The following is a 16,093-nucleotide window of genomic DNA, read 5'->3' on the forward strand; positions in this document are numbered from 1 at the left end:
ATTAAATGGGCGAAGTCTCTGACGTGCTCAGACAATACCAGGTACACAGCAAATAATGAATATTAGCCTTCCCCACTCCCCTTCTACTACATTATTCTAGGGAATTTCTCTTCTCACTTAGGTCCTTGATGCACCCCCTACCTGAACTGCCTTCAGACTTCAGATTTGTTACTCATCCTGAGTACAACTCTCTAAAAGCAAACACAAAGAGTATCCGTTCACATCACTTCTACAAACCTCTAACATCTTCTAGCTTTGAGATGCTATCCAAACACTTCAGTCCATCATTTTATGTTTCATGATCAGCCCTACGCTTCCTTATAGACTTGCATCATCAAGCACAAAACAGCCCTTTCTGCTGTGGAAAGGCAAATGCGAATTTATCCTGCATGCCAAAAATAAACTGGGAAGGGGCCACGTGCTGTTGATGTGCATCGTAGTGCATCCGGCGCCGCATGCTCGCAAGCACCTTAGAGCAGTTAGCACTGGAGGAAACAGGCTGAGATAAGTGACTTGCCCAGAGGCATGCAGCTAGTAAATTACAGAGTGGAGATTTGAACTCCACGCTTTCCCACCTCCAACACCAACCCCAGGGCCTATGTCCTTCTGCCTTCCTCCCTGCGTTCCTGCCTCATGAGTATACCTTCCAGTCCAGGTCTTCTGCATCACCGTTCTGTAAACATGCCATGTTTCATCCGGGACCCCTTAGGTTATGGCCTCTGGAATGGTCCATACATACACACACACACATGCTTCTCCACCCACGTGAGTGTGCATGCATGCATACCACACACGTATACCCCTTCCTAATCCTTTCTCTCTCTCTTGAACACCATTCCTCCCTCTAAAACCCTTTAAATCCTTCCTCTTATCTAGTCTTCCCTTACCTGACCTTGTTCATTGCAGTCCATCTACGTTAAGAGGTGGTTCACCTGCAGTAGACAGAGTACTGAGATTCGGACTTCAGGGCCAGCTGAGAGGTGGTAGGCATGGTTCCAACCAGCAGAGTGCTGACAGTCTAGCAGCTAAAACTTGGAAGTGACGACCCCAAAGAGGGCCAGACTCCTAGGAGAGATGAGGGAGGGCTGGCTGAAGAGGCAGGCAGGGGGTCAGAGCTGCTTGGCACGAGGGGGCATTTCACGTCGGTGAGGGTGGAGCCAAGTCCTGACTGAGCCTGTCATCCTAGACAAGTTACTTCTCTCTGGGCTCATCTCTTTCGATAGAAAATAGTATTTATGAGCCGGCTGTCCTCTGAGTACCCCCATCCTCACCCCAAACTCAGCATAGTGTCTGGCACATAGCAAGTATTCAATAAATGAACTCTGACTTTCTAGGATGGAGGGGAGAGGAAGGGAGTTCTTCCCGAGAGGAAGAGACTCTCTTCTCTTGTTAAGCTTTAGGCTCTCCAGAAATGATTCCTGCCCCATGGGTCATGGATCACCCTTCTCCCCTTTCTCTCCAAATCCAGGCCAGGTTTTCTCGGAGACCATGACCATTCTTAGGCAGGGAGTGTTTAATTATTTCTCTGTGAGCCTGTCCCCCAGCTGGACAGAGTTAATAAACCAGCCAGCTCTTTATCTTAACAAGGAGTCTGAGGATCAAATTCTCCCCTCATTAAAGACCCAGAAATCTCCCTGACAGCGAGGACTGGGAGTTCTACAGTCAGCCTGAACTCGGAATTTGGTTTCTTAGTGAATTCCTCCGTGGACTCAAGCATTTAGAGGCTGGGACGGTTAGGGAGAGAGGGAGGGGAAGAACAGGAGGGAAGGAGGGAAGGAGCGTGGAGGGCCACGGGGACTGGAGGGAGGGAAAACAAGTCTCTGCTAGAACCCAGAACATGGACATGAGGAAGGAGCTTCCTGAGACGGCTGTGGGGCTGGGGCTGCTGTGGCCCAGAGCGGGGCCCTCACACATGCCCTCTGAGCACTCTGAGCACGCAGTCTTCTCAGGTGCAAGAGGACTGAGCCCCCAGCTAGTAAAGTTTGAAGCCCATCCTCCTTGCTCTGGAGTCTGAGCTCTTTCCAATCACTGCACAGGTTTCCCCAAATACACCTCCAGACTGTGGGGTCACCAGGGGCAACTTCGCCTTCCCATGTCTGTCTCCCAACAACCACCCAGGACAGGTTCAGAGCCAAACACTTCTTTCCTCCTTCAGATAATGCCACCTACGGTCATATATTTATGAAGAAGTGTTGAAACGTTGGGAGAGATTTAAATGTGCGCGCAAACATACACTTGACTCATTTTCGGCAGTTTTTCAGTACATACCAGCGTACTTGTGCCAGTAGCGTCCGACGTGGAACCACGAGACCTGAGTTCAAATTCTGACTGTGGCACATACTATCCATGTGAATTGAACAAATCTCTTCATGTCCTTGAGGTCTGATTCCCATCAGGCAGAAATAATAAGAAGGCATATCTCCCAAGGGGGTTGTGAGGGCTAAAGAGGAGAACACACATGCCAGTCAAAAAAAAAAAAAAAAAAAATACTGTGTGCTTTCGCTTACATGCGGTAGCTAGTCAAATTCATAGAAACCAAAAGTAGAAGGGAAGTTGCCCAGGGCTGGGAGGAGAGGGAAAATGGGGGTTGTTAATGGGTGTAGAGAGTTTCAGTTTTGCAAGGTGAAAAAGTTCTGGAGATGGGTTATGAGAATGAGCTGAGAATGAGAATATGCTCAACACTATGGAACCGTGCTCTTGGAAATGGTTCTGATGGTAAATTTATGTTTTGGGGGGGTTTACCCCTTTTAAAAATGAATGCAAATAAAAGAATACACATGGAAGGGCCCTGCATACCATGGCATACATATTGTGCTTGATTTTGTTACACACACACACAAGCACACAAACCCCCAGTACATGCTGTGCTTTTTTGTAGTCACTCTTACAAGCAGGACATGGGAACCCTACTTTAGGAAGCTGTTCACAAATAAATGAACAGTCCCATTACTGGCTGCCTCACTTGATAAGCACAAGTGCTAATAGACAGGGAGGAGGGAGAAGACAGCACAGGAAAAATAAATAGGAGAAGCATTAGGTAGTATCTCAAGACTCAAGGCTAATGCTTTATCTTCTCTGCAAAATATACCAGTGTGTCCGTTGGTATGCCTGTATTTGCATGTAGCTACCATTCAACTGGCATCTCCTGAACACCAAGTATTTTAAATACTTTGTGCCACTGAACGTTCCAGATCACTCATCGCCACGGATGAGGTACTAATTATCTCTGGTGCACAGATGAGACAACTGAGGCTCAAAGAGCCAGGTTATTTACTCAAGGTCACATGGCTAGTTGACGCAGCTTCATTTTGAACTCGAATTTCTCAAACTCCAAAGCCCATTTCCTCTCTGCAAGGACACGCCGGTCCCCTTTCCTTAGAATCCTAACCCAGCACAGTGCCAGGCACCCTGTAAGTGCTGAGAGCGGATGTTGGGTGTGGATGTCGGGTAAACACATTCCCTCCGAGCTAGAGGAATATGCTACAACTTGGAGTAGGAATTGAATGAGTCATGGGGCAGACTGAGTGCCAGTTGGGTAATTCTGCATGTTAGTTCTAGCTTGTGGGGCCCCTAGAGACCTAGTGGGATTGCCCACTGGGGGAGAATGCCAAGGTTGATGGGGTCCCAGGCACAAGTTAAACCACTAGCATTAGGGGTGGAGAGGGAGCCCCAGTGGTGGCAGAAGAAGTAAAGCTGACTTTCAGGGTCAAAAGGCAAGGCAAGTCCAGAAATTAAAACCAAAGCAACGGACTTGAAAGCAGTATGAACCAAAAGTCCTATGGAGAGGCGCCCACAGCACGTATGGCCGTCCACGAGAGGGAAGCCAACCGTGCTTTCCCCTTCCAGCAGGGCTTGGGACATGACTGGCCTTAGAGACCACAGGGGAGACACTAAGCATGTTTCTGAAATGTGCCTGTCATTATTCAGTGAGCTATGAGCCGGAGCTCAGACATGACAGTCTGACTCTAAGCTCTGGGGATAAGGACAAAGCAAAGCAGTGGCATTTTCCATCTTAGGTTGATTTAGTCCCTAGTCAGCCTTACAAAGGAAACAAGGGTTAGGTTTTCCCCTCCACCGTCAGTTTATCTACTGGAAAAGGAACGTTATGGGTTTTGGGAAAATTAGAGCTAAGAGAGAATTGCATTGGTCAGAGGACACACTGTGGCAGGGAATGCTGAAGACGTGGAGACGATCCCTCTGAAGACAGTGTGGGGAACACGACATTGGGACAAGGGTCTTGCTGTGGGCTGAGTGCTCCCCATCCCCCCTTCCAGCTCTGTCACGGCTAAGACAGAGGTGCTGGAGATGACACTGATCACAACTCACCACAACACTTAGAAGGGCTGAAAAGAGGTCTTCCCATGGGCCTCAGAAGAAGGACGGTTAGCTCTGGATTCTGGTGCTCTTGTCTCAGGGAAATGTGGCTGTGTGGTTGAGGGCAGCCTGTAAGGCTCTGGGGGAAGGTGGCATCAGAGCTGGGACCTGTATGAGGGGAACTTGCTGAACAGACGGGGAAGCACATTCCAGAAGGAGGGAACAGTGAGTGCCAAGGCCCAGAGGCAGGGATGATTTGGGAGTTTTGGAGGAACAGAAAGAAGGTCAGTGTGGGGGGAAGCTAGCATGTGCCTGCCAAGTGAGGCAGGGAGAAGTACCTAGTGACTCCTGAGGGCAGGCAGGGGTAGACACTGCAGGACACTGGTTTTCTCATTTGCAAGTGCAGGTAACTCCCCTCCCACTAAGATACTGGACAGGTGAAAGAAGGCTGCAAACTGAGACTCGCTATTCCACATCCAGGAAATAGTCTCATGGTACTATTTCTCCGAGGGCCAGGGCCAAATAGAAGGCCGGCTGTGGGCTGCATTTTTTTCCTGATTTTCCTATCACCCAATAGACAAGTGAGTAAAGAGCAAGACCAAAAGCATGTGGTTTGGCAAGAACGCCCTTCCTGGGGCCATCTTATAACTAGCATGCAGGGACCGAGTGAGGAGCACACACAGGAATGAATATGGGGGAACTCTCTAGTTACTTGTCACAAAAATCTGAGAATAGCTCATCTATGATGACCACTAACACTGGGCACTACCTTGACGGGTGAAAGCACGTCCTGCTTCTGAACAGAGCAGGGACAGTAAGTTCCCTGGGTGCTCCTGTCCAGCACTGGAGGTCACTCATGGAGAGGCAACCAGGCTAGGAGAGGCTTAGGAGGAGATCTGTGAAGAATTTTCTGGCTAATCATGCCAGAACCCTTCGTCTAAGACTAAGAACTTAGTGTTGAATTGGGTGGGAGGACTTTAAGGCTGTTCCCTGAAGAAATGTTATTAACATTCGGATGGTGTTGGTGGTGGTGACCTAGAATTCCCTCCCACATACCCAGCCAGGGTGGAGAGCAAGGGAAGGGACTCTCCTCATCTGAGTATTTATCCTACATGCTTGCATTCAGACATAAAACACCCATGCTCAGTGGGGAAATCCCATCTCCTGCCCACCCATCCCCCACCAAGGCTGTCCATGTCATGCCCTTTCCATGTGTGCAGGAGAAGAAGGGCCCATCACTTCCCTGGAAAGAGCCAACAGCTGAGAGAGATAAACACTGGACTGAGAGAAGACATGGGTTTGGATTCTAACTCCGTCCCTTCTCCCCTGAGTGAATTTAGGCAACGCATGCAATCCCGCTGCCCTTCAGCTTCCTCACCTGTAAGATAGGGACCTGACTCCAGCCTTCACCTACAGGTCTGGATTGCTCAAGGAACCCTACCCAAATATGGACTTCAACAAACGATTTGGTTTAATAAAGAAGAAAGTGCAGCAAAGAGATGTTAAAGCTACACAAGTTGCCTCTTTCCTCCAAGAGCTCCAGGTGAGACAGTAGCACCATATTATAATAATCAGCAGCAGCAATTTTCCAGAAAGACTCCCCCTGGGATATCTGTACTTAAGAAACTTCCTTGAGGCTTTGAGAATGATTTGATTTGCATACATTTGGATGGCAGACAAATATTCAGGAGCCTACCCACCCCACATGCATAAAGTGAGCCTGCCTTTATTGTTATAAGTTTCTTCTTACTTGTTCTTTCATTTGACAGATGGCCTTCTGCTTCCCCTGCCCCCTGACCCTCAATCTTCTGGGAGCTGCATTGTTAGAGAGTGGTGATCTTTCAACCAGTAACTACCGCTTACCAACTTTCTGCAAAGTGCTGGGCACAGTATTAGCAGTTTTCCTCATTTTTCTTGCAACAACCTGAGGAGATGGCTGCTATGTGTATCCCATTTCACACACGAGGACACTGAGGATCAAAGAGGTTAAGTGACTTGCCCAGGGTCACGCGGTGCTAAAGTGAGGAGGCAGGCTATTTGGGCTCCTAAGCTCTCACTCTATCTACTGCAGGGAAGAGACAGCAGAGCTTCCTGCCGGTGCATCATCCTCTGCTTGTTCTACCACAGAAGCACGCCCCCAGCTCCTCATCACCAGTGGCTCCAGGTCCACGCAGCCAACCATGCAGCTAGATCTGACGTCCCCTGAAGTCAGCTATCGAGGGCCGCTCACTCGTGGCAGATCAGCAGGACTTTCAACTGCACGGAGGACTCCAGGCTTGCCAAGTTCTGCACCAGCCAGGCTCCTGGAGGTGTTCCCAGGCTCCTCCTCGTGTGTTCCCATTGCATAAGTGTTATTCCAGCCAGTTCCTGGAATCGGAAATACGGCAAACCATTCACCTAGTGGGGAGCCCTTGCCCAGGAGGGACGGTTGTTTGGTTAGCTGTGCCTTCAAGGCCCTTTCCAGGAGACCAGCTTGTGAAAAGGCTTGTCTAGCAAGGCTCCTTTCTTAAGTCAAAGTTGCTTTATTTTCCTATTCTTCAGTCACCCAACACATAGTTTTCCACCCAGTGATCTCCGAAATCCACCTCAACAGCCTCTGCCCTGGCTCAGCCCCGCTGCCATCTCTGGCTGAAATCATACTGTGGCCTCCTTGCTGGTCTCCCAGCCTTCCTGCCGCCAGCCAGCACCAGCTATGGGCCAACCACCACGCGGCAGCCAGGAGGATCCTTCCAAATGCCAATCCTCCTGCATTAGGCCCCGGCATAAAATCCTTCAATGGCTCTCCAGCATCTAAAAAATAAATACTCTCTACTGTTTGAATTGTTTGCAATGAGAATGTATTATTGTTATAAATTTGAAAGAAAATGTTTTAAAATGTTTATTTAGATATGCAAGGGGGGGGGCACCTGACTGGCTCAGTCAGTAGAACATACAACTCTTGACCTCAGGTTTGTGAGTTCAAGCCCCACGTTGGGTGAAGAGATTACTTAAAAAAAAAAAAGTTTCACGGATATGCTTCCCTCCCTAGAATGCAACTTTCTCAAAGAAGGAGAAAAATCTTTTCTGTCTCTATAGCCCCAGAACACAGTTCAGTGCCCCACACATAGTAGGTACATAATCAAGATGTGCTTATTGAAGTTCAATGAACTGATACCTACCCAGTTAATAGGGACTTAGGAGAAGGATGAGATACCCATTGTACCTAGATCAGATCAATAAAATTCCAGCCAAAACAGTTTCATCAGTGTGTGCAACATTATCTAAGATAAACACCTAACTTCACTGATAACTTTTGCTCCTGAAAATTGTTCCTAGGCCCCCTTTGTTAATTCATATTAGACTAGATTGGGATCCATTTGTTTGCCCAGATCTCTTGTATACAAATGAAGGTATTCAAATTGCCTAGGGATCCTCCTTTTGATGAGCTTCCAAGAGAGAACCAGAATAGTGTGGGAATTTACCAGGATAGCAATTTCAGCCCCATGTTCTGTACTCCCATCTATTTAGAACGCCAGTGACAGTCTTTCCCACAGCTCATGTCTTGGGGGTCAAAGCTACGTTTGGTCACATACTAGCTCTGTAACCACTTCACTTCTTGAAACTCTGTGTTTCCATCTGTTCATGGGTTACCTGTGAAAAACAAATGAAACCTCATAAAATAAGGTCTTGTATATGGTGATGAATTCAGGGAATACGGCATACCACTGAAATGATTAAAGTTACCTATGCACAAACCTTTCTCTCCTGCAAGATAAGGCACTCTAATTGGAGAGACCATGTCTCACTAATCGTGCCTCTCAGAGAACCTAGGATGTCCTCTTGAACTGATCGGGTGATCAGCCAACGATCTGGGCAGAAACTGATATAAGGCCTGGATGTGTTGGCACCCCTGGCCTCTAGTAAGAACAAGGCCAAGGCTATGGGAACAGTTGTGAGCCCTAACACCAGCTTGTGTCTGTGAAACAAAGAAGACACACCACTACAGGAAGGCCGTAGGTGGTTCAGTCTTCCAAGAAGTCTTTCAGGGGAGTGTTTTATTCACATCCTCACTGAATTTGCCCAAGTTTTGGATTTATCCTGTAGTTCCAAAGGCTAAGAAACCTGTGTTGGTCAGCCCCCAAGGGCTGATCCTTCCCTCCTGCACACCAAGAGCTAATCTGGAAACTGGACTGCTCATGTGTTACTGGACAGGGAGAGCAAGAAGGTATCATAGCACGGAAGTAGACTCCACACATGGGCACAACTAGCACATTCTGTCCCTCTGGGCTACACTGCTTGCAATGTCACATCACACACGCTGAAGATTGCAGGGTGACCTACGTATTGGCACAAGAGGAATTACATGAATAAACTATCAATAGCACCTAATTAAGATAGTCTTATGTGATTCCTAGCACACAGCATGGACAGAGAGCCAAATTTCCCTCTGTGACTCTGCTTTCCTCCCTTCTTCAGATATATTTAAGATCTATGGCTGGATTAAGATCAGTTGACTCTCACAGTCCTGGGAGCCATCCTGTCTCCTCACTAATCCTCTTGTGCCTGTCTTAAACTTTAACTCTCAAAGGGTAATCTTGTTTCCATATTTCTGAGGTCCTCCAGGAAGTTCCTTGTAAGTACTGGCAACAATGGTGTTTCTTGAGAACAGCCTGGTTGCAGTAGAATGAGCATAAAATCTACAGTCAAGAAACTGGGATTAAGAACAGGCTCAGACACTTGCATGAAATGAACCTCATCTCTTCATCTGTTAAGTGGGAATAAAATGCTAGTAACTCCTCCTCTAGGGTAGTGGCAAGGGTCAAATGAGGTCAAGGATGTTATCAACCCCATATGAAAGGCTAGTCATTATTTCTGTTCTTTTCTATAAAATCTGGGAATAAGCAAGATATAATTTTACTCTCATTAGGCCGTTCTTCAGTTGACACAGACAGAAAAACCACCTGTCACATAGGAAGCAGGGTTTAACACTCAACCACTGAGTAGCCATCTTCTCTCCCAGACCAGCCACATCTCTTTTGCATCTGAACTCCTGGTCCCAGACTTCCCTAAAGGACATGTCTGAGGAAGCATCCAATTGGATATATTTCCAGAAGAGCCATCTGGGGAGAGGTTTGATGTTTCTGCCCCATTTTGCATATAACTGGAGGTTCCAGTGATATGAAAGCCAAGAACCGGGTGGAGATTCATCCAGAAAATAGCCAGACTTTCTGGATACCAGAAGGAGTTCACTTGGGGTTGGGCTGATTCAGCTGTCAAGCAGTAGCGGACACAAAGATTCTTTTTTAATGAGCGCTAATCAGCCCACCCCTCGTAGAGTATGAACTGCATGAGCAGTATTTGGCAGAGGCATCTACCTACTATAGGGTCATCCACCCGGGGATCGGCTCAAATGCGGCCCAAAGAACTGGGAGGTCCTTGCAAAACATCCACCACTGTTAATTACAGGATAGTGTGCTGTGGAAACCAAAGCAGATGTTGACTCCCATTCTGTTACCGGCTTTGATGCACATGCCTCAATACTTCCTAACACCCTCCCTTTGTTTCAGCAAGACATATCTCCTCATGCCATGACCATTTCCTGCCTCCAAGTCTTTGCTCATACTGTAATCTGTCAACAATTAGTGGGGGGGGGGTAGGGGGGAACATAAAGGCCTTATCTTTCAGTCTCTAGTATCTAGCATGATGTCTAGACAGAGAAGTAGCTCAGTGAGTGTCAGGTGGATGCATGAATGAATGAGTCAGTGAGTGAATAAGCCAATGAGTAAGTGGGTGAATAAATGAAGGAATAAATTAATGAATGGAGGCCTTTGCTTTCCTTCTTCAAATATAAACCGGTGGATTTCTCTGTTTTATTATAGGACTGTCCAGACTGCATGGTTTTCATAACAGCAGAAAAACAGGCCAGTGAAACCTGAGGAATCAAAAGGAGTTTCGGATTAACTGGGTTTAGTTCCTAAGCATCCAGTGATAGCCTAGGGGAGTCTAACACCAGTGCTAAGATCTAGGTGCACAGGTTTGGTATAAACTCGGAACAGTAACCTATTCTGTTAAGATGATTCATTTTATTTTATTTTTTTTTAAAGATTTTATTTATTTATTTGAAAGAGAGAATGAGAGAGAGAGAGAGCATATGAGAGAGCGGAGGGTCAGAGGGAGAAGCGGACTCCCCACTGAGCAGGGAGCCCAATGCGGGACTCGATCCCGGGACTCCAGGATCATGACCTGAGCCGAAGGCAGTAGCCCAACCAACTGAGCCACCCAGGAGCCTCAAGACGATTTTTTTTAAATCTCAGTTTGTGTCTCCATGGTACATGACCTGAGTCATTGTCACTTGTCTTCTCATGTCAGAACAGGGTCCACAGAGACAAGATTGAAAACGATGCTTTTCAAGTATCCAGAGGGTGTGCTTCTCTTACAGCTGCGATATAATATAAACATCACTATCCTCCATTTTATTGCTGAGAAAGCAGGGTCTCCAAGAGATGAGGTGACTTGCCCAGAATCATACCACTAGCTCACAGATCCAGGATCCAAATCCGAGTCAGTGCGCCTCTAGGTCCATGCTCTTCCATTCACTACTAGAGATGGCTAGTTGGGTGGTTCTCAAACTTGAGAGACCTGCAAGGCTTGTTAGAACCCAGAATGCTAGGCCTCCCCTTCAGATATTCTGATTCACTAGGTCTGGGATGGGGCCTGAGAATGTGCCCTTTTAACATGCTCTCCGGTGAAGATGCTGATGTTGGTCCAGGGATGACACTTTGAGAAACATTTGGCTAGAGTATCAGAAAGGACTCTTAATTGTAATTTATAGAAACCAACTGAGGATAATTTGAGCAAAAAAGGAGCATCTATCACAGCGATATCAAGGCATATACTGACACCCAAAGGAAGGAACCAGGATTGGGTCTCAGATAGGTCTGGAGCCTCTGCCTCTAGCTTTTGTCCTCAGCTTCTCTTTGAAGTGTGCTTCATTCTTCTCCCTCTCTTTACACCAGCTTCTGAATCTGCCCTCCTGTTCTAGTGACAGACCACATGGCTGGCAGCATCTTCCAAGTTCTGCCACGCAGAGGAGGCAACTGAAGGAAGACTGAATCTTCCTCACTGTCCAGTCCCGAAGTTCCCAAGACCCGCCTGAGTGGGGTGCATGCTCCTGGCCTCATCATTTGTGAGCAGGACCACCATGTGGCTGGCATTGTACCAAATGGCTACCAGAGGCCCATCACTGGAACCACACAGGGTGACAAAGAAGGCTAGTTTGGAGAGAAAGGAATTGGGTTGTAAACTCAAGAGCTGACCACCACGGCTGGGGCGTGATAAACGTGTATACAGACAGGTAAGAAGTGAGAAAGCTGTATGAAGGCCGAGTAGTGACCAGAACATGAACACTGGTTGGGAAACCTTTTAGAACAGTCTGCTGAGAGCCTTCAGAAATAATGTTTTTCCCTGGGACTAGAAGAGACGGTAAACAATAAATCCATCTGGTTTGCAAATTCTCCTAAACCAGTCTACACAGACAATTCCTAGGGCCGAATAGAGCCGGTTCTGTTTTCTTAGAAGGAGAACAATGGAATGTGGAATTTCAGACCAGTGCAGCTGGCCAAGCTGGGTCAGGGAAAAGGCACAGATTACATTCATTAATGTTTTGCAAACCCACCCAGTCCCCGCCCCCCCCCACACCCCTTGCCTCTCTCTACCCCACCCTGCAGTGGAAGAGCCTGAAGTTGCTAAAAAGGGTCGAGACAGAATTTGAGGCTGACCGGGTCATTTGTGCAGGGAGGACTTCCCATGCAGGCGCCCGCACCAGCCTGGTGCCGTGTTTCTGGGAAGGGCGCGTTGCCTCCTTGGAGTCACAGGCTCGTTTGCTGGCAATTCCCAGGATCAGGGTATGGTGAGGAACAGGTGCCAGTGGCAGGCATGGGGGGAAGAGCATTGGATTTATGATCCTCAGTGGGTTCAACTTCTGACTCTGGCAAACCAAGAGACTAGCCAATTTAACTCAGTCAACTTCAATTCAGTCAATTCAACTCCCTGCCCTCCCATCTCATCAACTGAAATTGGGCCAAATAATCATCCGTGTCCCTCTGATTCACTAAGCTGCTAGGAATAGCAAATGTGATTGGCTGAGAATATCAGTCCTGACCGTGAGTTCAGGACAAGACCACCCCTGGCATGTATGACGTTCTCATGTAAATTAGAAAAAGGCACCACTTCCCCTATGCCAGCACATGGGTTAGCAAGCTGAGCATGGGCTGCATTTCTTCCCCTCAGCCAGGCACCCTGGCACAGGAATACCTCTACCACCTTCACGGCAGCCCTTGGGTCTCGGGGGCCCATTTCAGAGGGCTGCAGAGTAGTATCGATCAGCTTGGGTGACAGCAAGAGGCAAGCAGAGCATTCAAGGCAGCTGTAAGCACTATCCTCCCAATCCAAGTTAAAAACAGCCAGAATGAGCAATCCCCATCTAGAAACCCACCCTTGCACCCATGGAGAAAGGCAGAGGAGAGAGTCATAAATATGCTTTCACTGACATACTTAAGTGGAAACGTCTGCACCATCAAGAAAAACCAGTTTTTTTAGAAGCTTCAAACTGGCTGGTGTGAAGTTACATATTTTCACAAAAGTCCCTCCAGCATCCTCTTTCCTAGGCTATACTATATTAGGCCCAGACTTATAGGTCCTTCCATTACATGTCTATATAATATGAGGAGAGGTTTGGGGTTTAAAAGCATGTACGAGCCACATATTCTCAGCCACTAGGACTCATAAACACAAGTGGGTATTAACTCTACGTGTCCCTTTCTTTCTGCTTTTTACTAGAGTCTGTTTTTCTTTGATTAAACTTTTCCTTCTGTCCTTGTCTAAAACACTATTAGACTATATTCCTATTTGTTTATATTTTTCCTCAGTGTTCTGCATGCTTCTGCTGAGCCACAGTGCCTGAACCTCTATCTAGTACATGGAACCACAAAAAAGGGAGCACGCAAGGCACAATCTTGGTGTTGGCGTACCTAGTCCTGAACCATTTGTCCTTGTCTCTTCCTCCAACCGCACTCTGCCCTGCACTTGAAGCTCCTAGATCTGACTTCATTGGCCATTTTCCATGTACATCTTCACCTTGCCTAATGAACTTGACCCTCCACCTGCTCCCGCCAGCTAGAATACTGAGGTCACCTCCCAGCTAACAACATTGTGGTTCCCTCCTCCGAGCCTAAACTGTTGAGGTAAATACTTCTACTGGTTTGGCTATGCCCTGGGCCCTCACACATTCATCAACCCCACCCCTTGAGTTATATACCCAAGAGGCTACCCAACCTCAGGAACCAGAAAAGAGTAAGGGGAACTAAGGGAAAACTCAGTGACATTTGGAAGGAACAGAAAGGTGCCCTTCCTTCACGAGGGGAAAACCCTCGTGAAGGAAGGCATCGTGAACCACTTGGGAATAGAGTCTGAACCCCATACTAATAGACTACTGGGAAAACTTCAGTGATGCCCAAGGGGAACTTTAGGAGGCTCAAAGGAGCTGTAAATACATTTCATAAAATGTCAAGTGAAAAATCACTATAGGTTCTTAAAGTTGATCGTCCCATTAGTACTTCTGAGATTAGGTTGCCTGTATCTGCATACCTTTCTTAAATTCCTGAATGTTTATGAAATCTGGGGGATCTACCGGGTTCCAAGCTTGTTTCACTCAAATTCACCCTCCAGCAGCCAGAGATCTGGCCACTTGTCGGCTAAGAACTCACCGGGTGTTCCACCACTATTGAAGCTCAATGCATCCTGGGTCTGGACACAAGGCCCTGCAGGACGAGGGCTGGCCCACTCACCTGTCTAGATACCTGTCCCCATCACAAGACTCTTTTTAAGGCAGGGCCCATATCTTCTACATTTTTGTGTCCCTATCACCCAGAGTCACACGGACACACAGTGACTATATCGATTAACTAAATCATATCACAGACAAAGTGCTCCTGATTGGGACCTAATCTTATTTCATTTCTCATCTTTCTATAAAGGAAAAAACTAAGTGACATCACTGTGTTTTCAGACACCGAACCGCAGTGGCCCTGGACCACACGAAAGCAGCCCATGTGTCTGCGGGATTACGTGGCTGGGCTGGGACTCCCTCTGCAGGGTCAGGGTCTGCAAGGCTGAGTCCTGGAGCACTCAAGCCAGCCCTGGTTGGAGAAGTAGAAAATAGCTGGTAGCCATTGGGAGCTTGCAGCCAAGGAGATGTTTTTCTAGTCGGAACCCACACACCCAGACAGTCCCGAGAGATCCTGAGGGCAACTGAACGTCCGCTTACACAGGAACTCCACTCCCCACAGAGGCCACCCCAACACCAAGCCCACCCCTGTCTTACTCCCCAGCACCCAGTGGTCTGACGCCCACTTCCTCCACCACGTTCCACAACAATGAGGTCTCCTGGCGCCCGGTCTAGCTTCTGTTCCCCCTTGCCTTCATTTCAGAATGCCTCACGGAAAGGTTCTATGTCTAAGTTTTCTCGCAAGAATGAGGGATCCTTTTGCTGTTCAGCGAAGCCCGCATCCTTAAGGGCACTGGGCAGGCTTCAATTCAAGGGTTCTCTCCATGACTCTTGGCAGCATGAAGCAGCTGTACTAGCTGTCTTCCCACCACAGACCCTCTTTACATCCCCAAGGCCCAAAATAGCCCAGAATGGAGGCATGAAGCAAAGGTCAGAAGTACCCCAAGGACAAACAGGCACTTGTCTTGTCGACCCGATGACATTTCTGCTAACTTGGGACCCTTAGTGAAAGGAAAGTTCTCTAGCAGGCAACTGAACTGAGGGCACTGGGGAGAGGCAGTATGTATAGTAGAAAATCACGGGCTATGAACCCAAAAGGTCCAAGTTTGGGTCCTTGCATCCAGCTGTGGGATCTCTGACAAGCCACTGAAGCTTTTGGAGCCCCCTTTCCCAAGCGAGGATCTTTGAGGCCAGATAAAATCGCTTCTCAGCCTTTTGGCTAAGATCAAGTGTAATATCTGTTCTTATCAGTTTAATATGAGGTCAGATAGATACACTATGCCACCTATATAGCCAAGGAGAGAACCAGAGAAGTTGTACCTTCACTGAGCACCAGAGTCTTCATCTACAAAAACCAGACCCCTTAAATCCTCTCAGCAACTTTCTGAAGCTCAGAGATGTTTAAAGAGCTTTCCAAGGTCACACAGCTAATGTTCCGGAACCTGGATGGAGCTCAGTTCTGTCTAATCTCCAAATCATGTTTCCCAAGGCTCATCCTTCCAAAGTAAACATAGTCTCTGCTTTGAGCAAACTCAAGTCTTTGAGAGAAGTTATGTTTACATCTAAAAATATGTGTCTTGTGCCTACATATATTCAGCAGAGACTTCTTAGGGCAGGTGAGACATATGGGCTGGGCTTTGAAGAATGCTTTGATGTGCCCCTTTTTTCCTTGAGTGCCAGTGAACCTGATCCGGGTTAACAGCCCCCCCAGCAGCAAGCAGAAAGGACCTGTGAACACCTATGCTGTCTGCACTTACCTCACCTGCCCACAGCATCCCACTCCTTCCCCACCTTTCCCTTCACTGTGCTACCCTTTGACTTGAAGCGTACTTTATCTTGCAGTTTTGACTGTATCTGTGTAAGTAAGTCACCTTCCTGTATTTTGCAACAAGGTTGAGGATGAGGCAGTTCTCTGCTCTAACCCTACCTAAGTGTAGACAGGCCAAGTTTAGACACCACTCGGCCAGTGACTGGTTTCAATCCTCACTTTTTGTGAGGCCCCCTTGAAAGCCCTCT

General features: G+C 47.6%; 1 pseudogene; it reads left to right on the forward strand.

Moving 5' to 3' along the window:
* Nucleotides 1-15,276: 15,276 nt before the first annotated feature.
* Nucleotides 15,277-15,367, forward strand: LOC113917808 (annotated as a pseudogene).
* The last annotated feature ends 726 nt before the right edge of the window (nt 15,368-16,093 follow it).

The sequence above is a fragment of the Zalophus californianus genome, chromosome 4, assembly GCF_009762305.2.
Source record: "Zalophus californianus isolate mZalCal1 chromosome 4, mZalCal1.pri.v2, whole genome shotgun sequence".
Classification (NCBI taxonomy): domain Eukaryota; kingdom Metazoa; phylum Chordata; class Mammalia; order Carnivora; family Otariidae; genus Zalophus; species Zalophus californianus.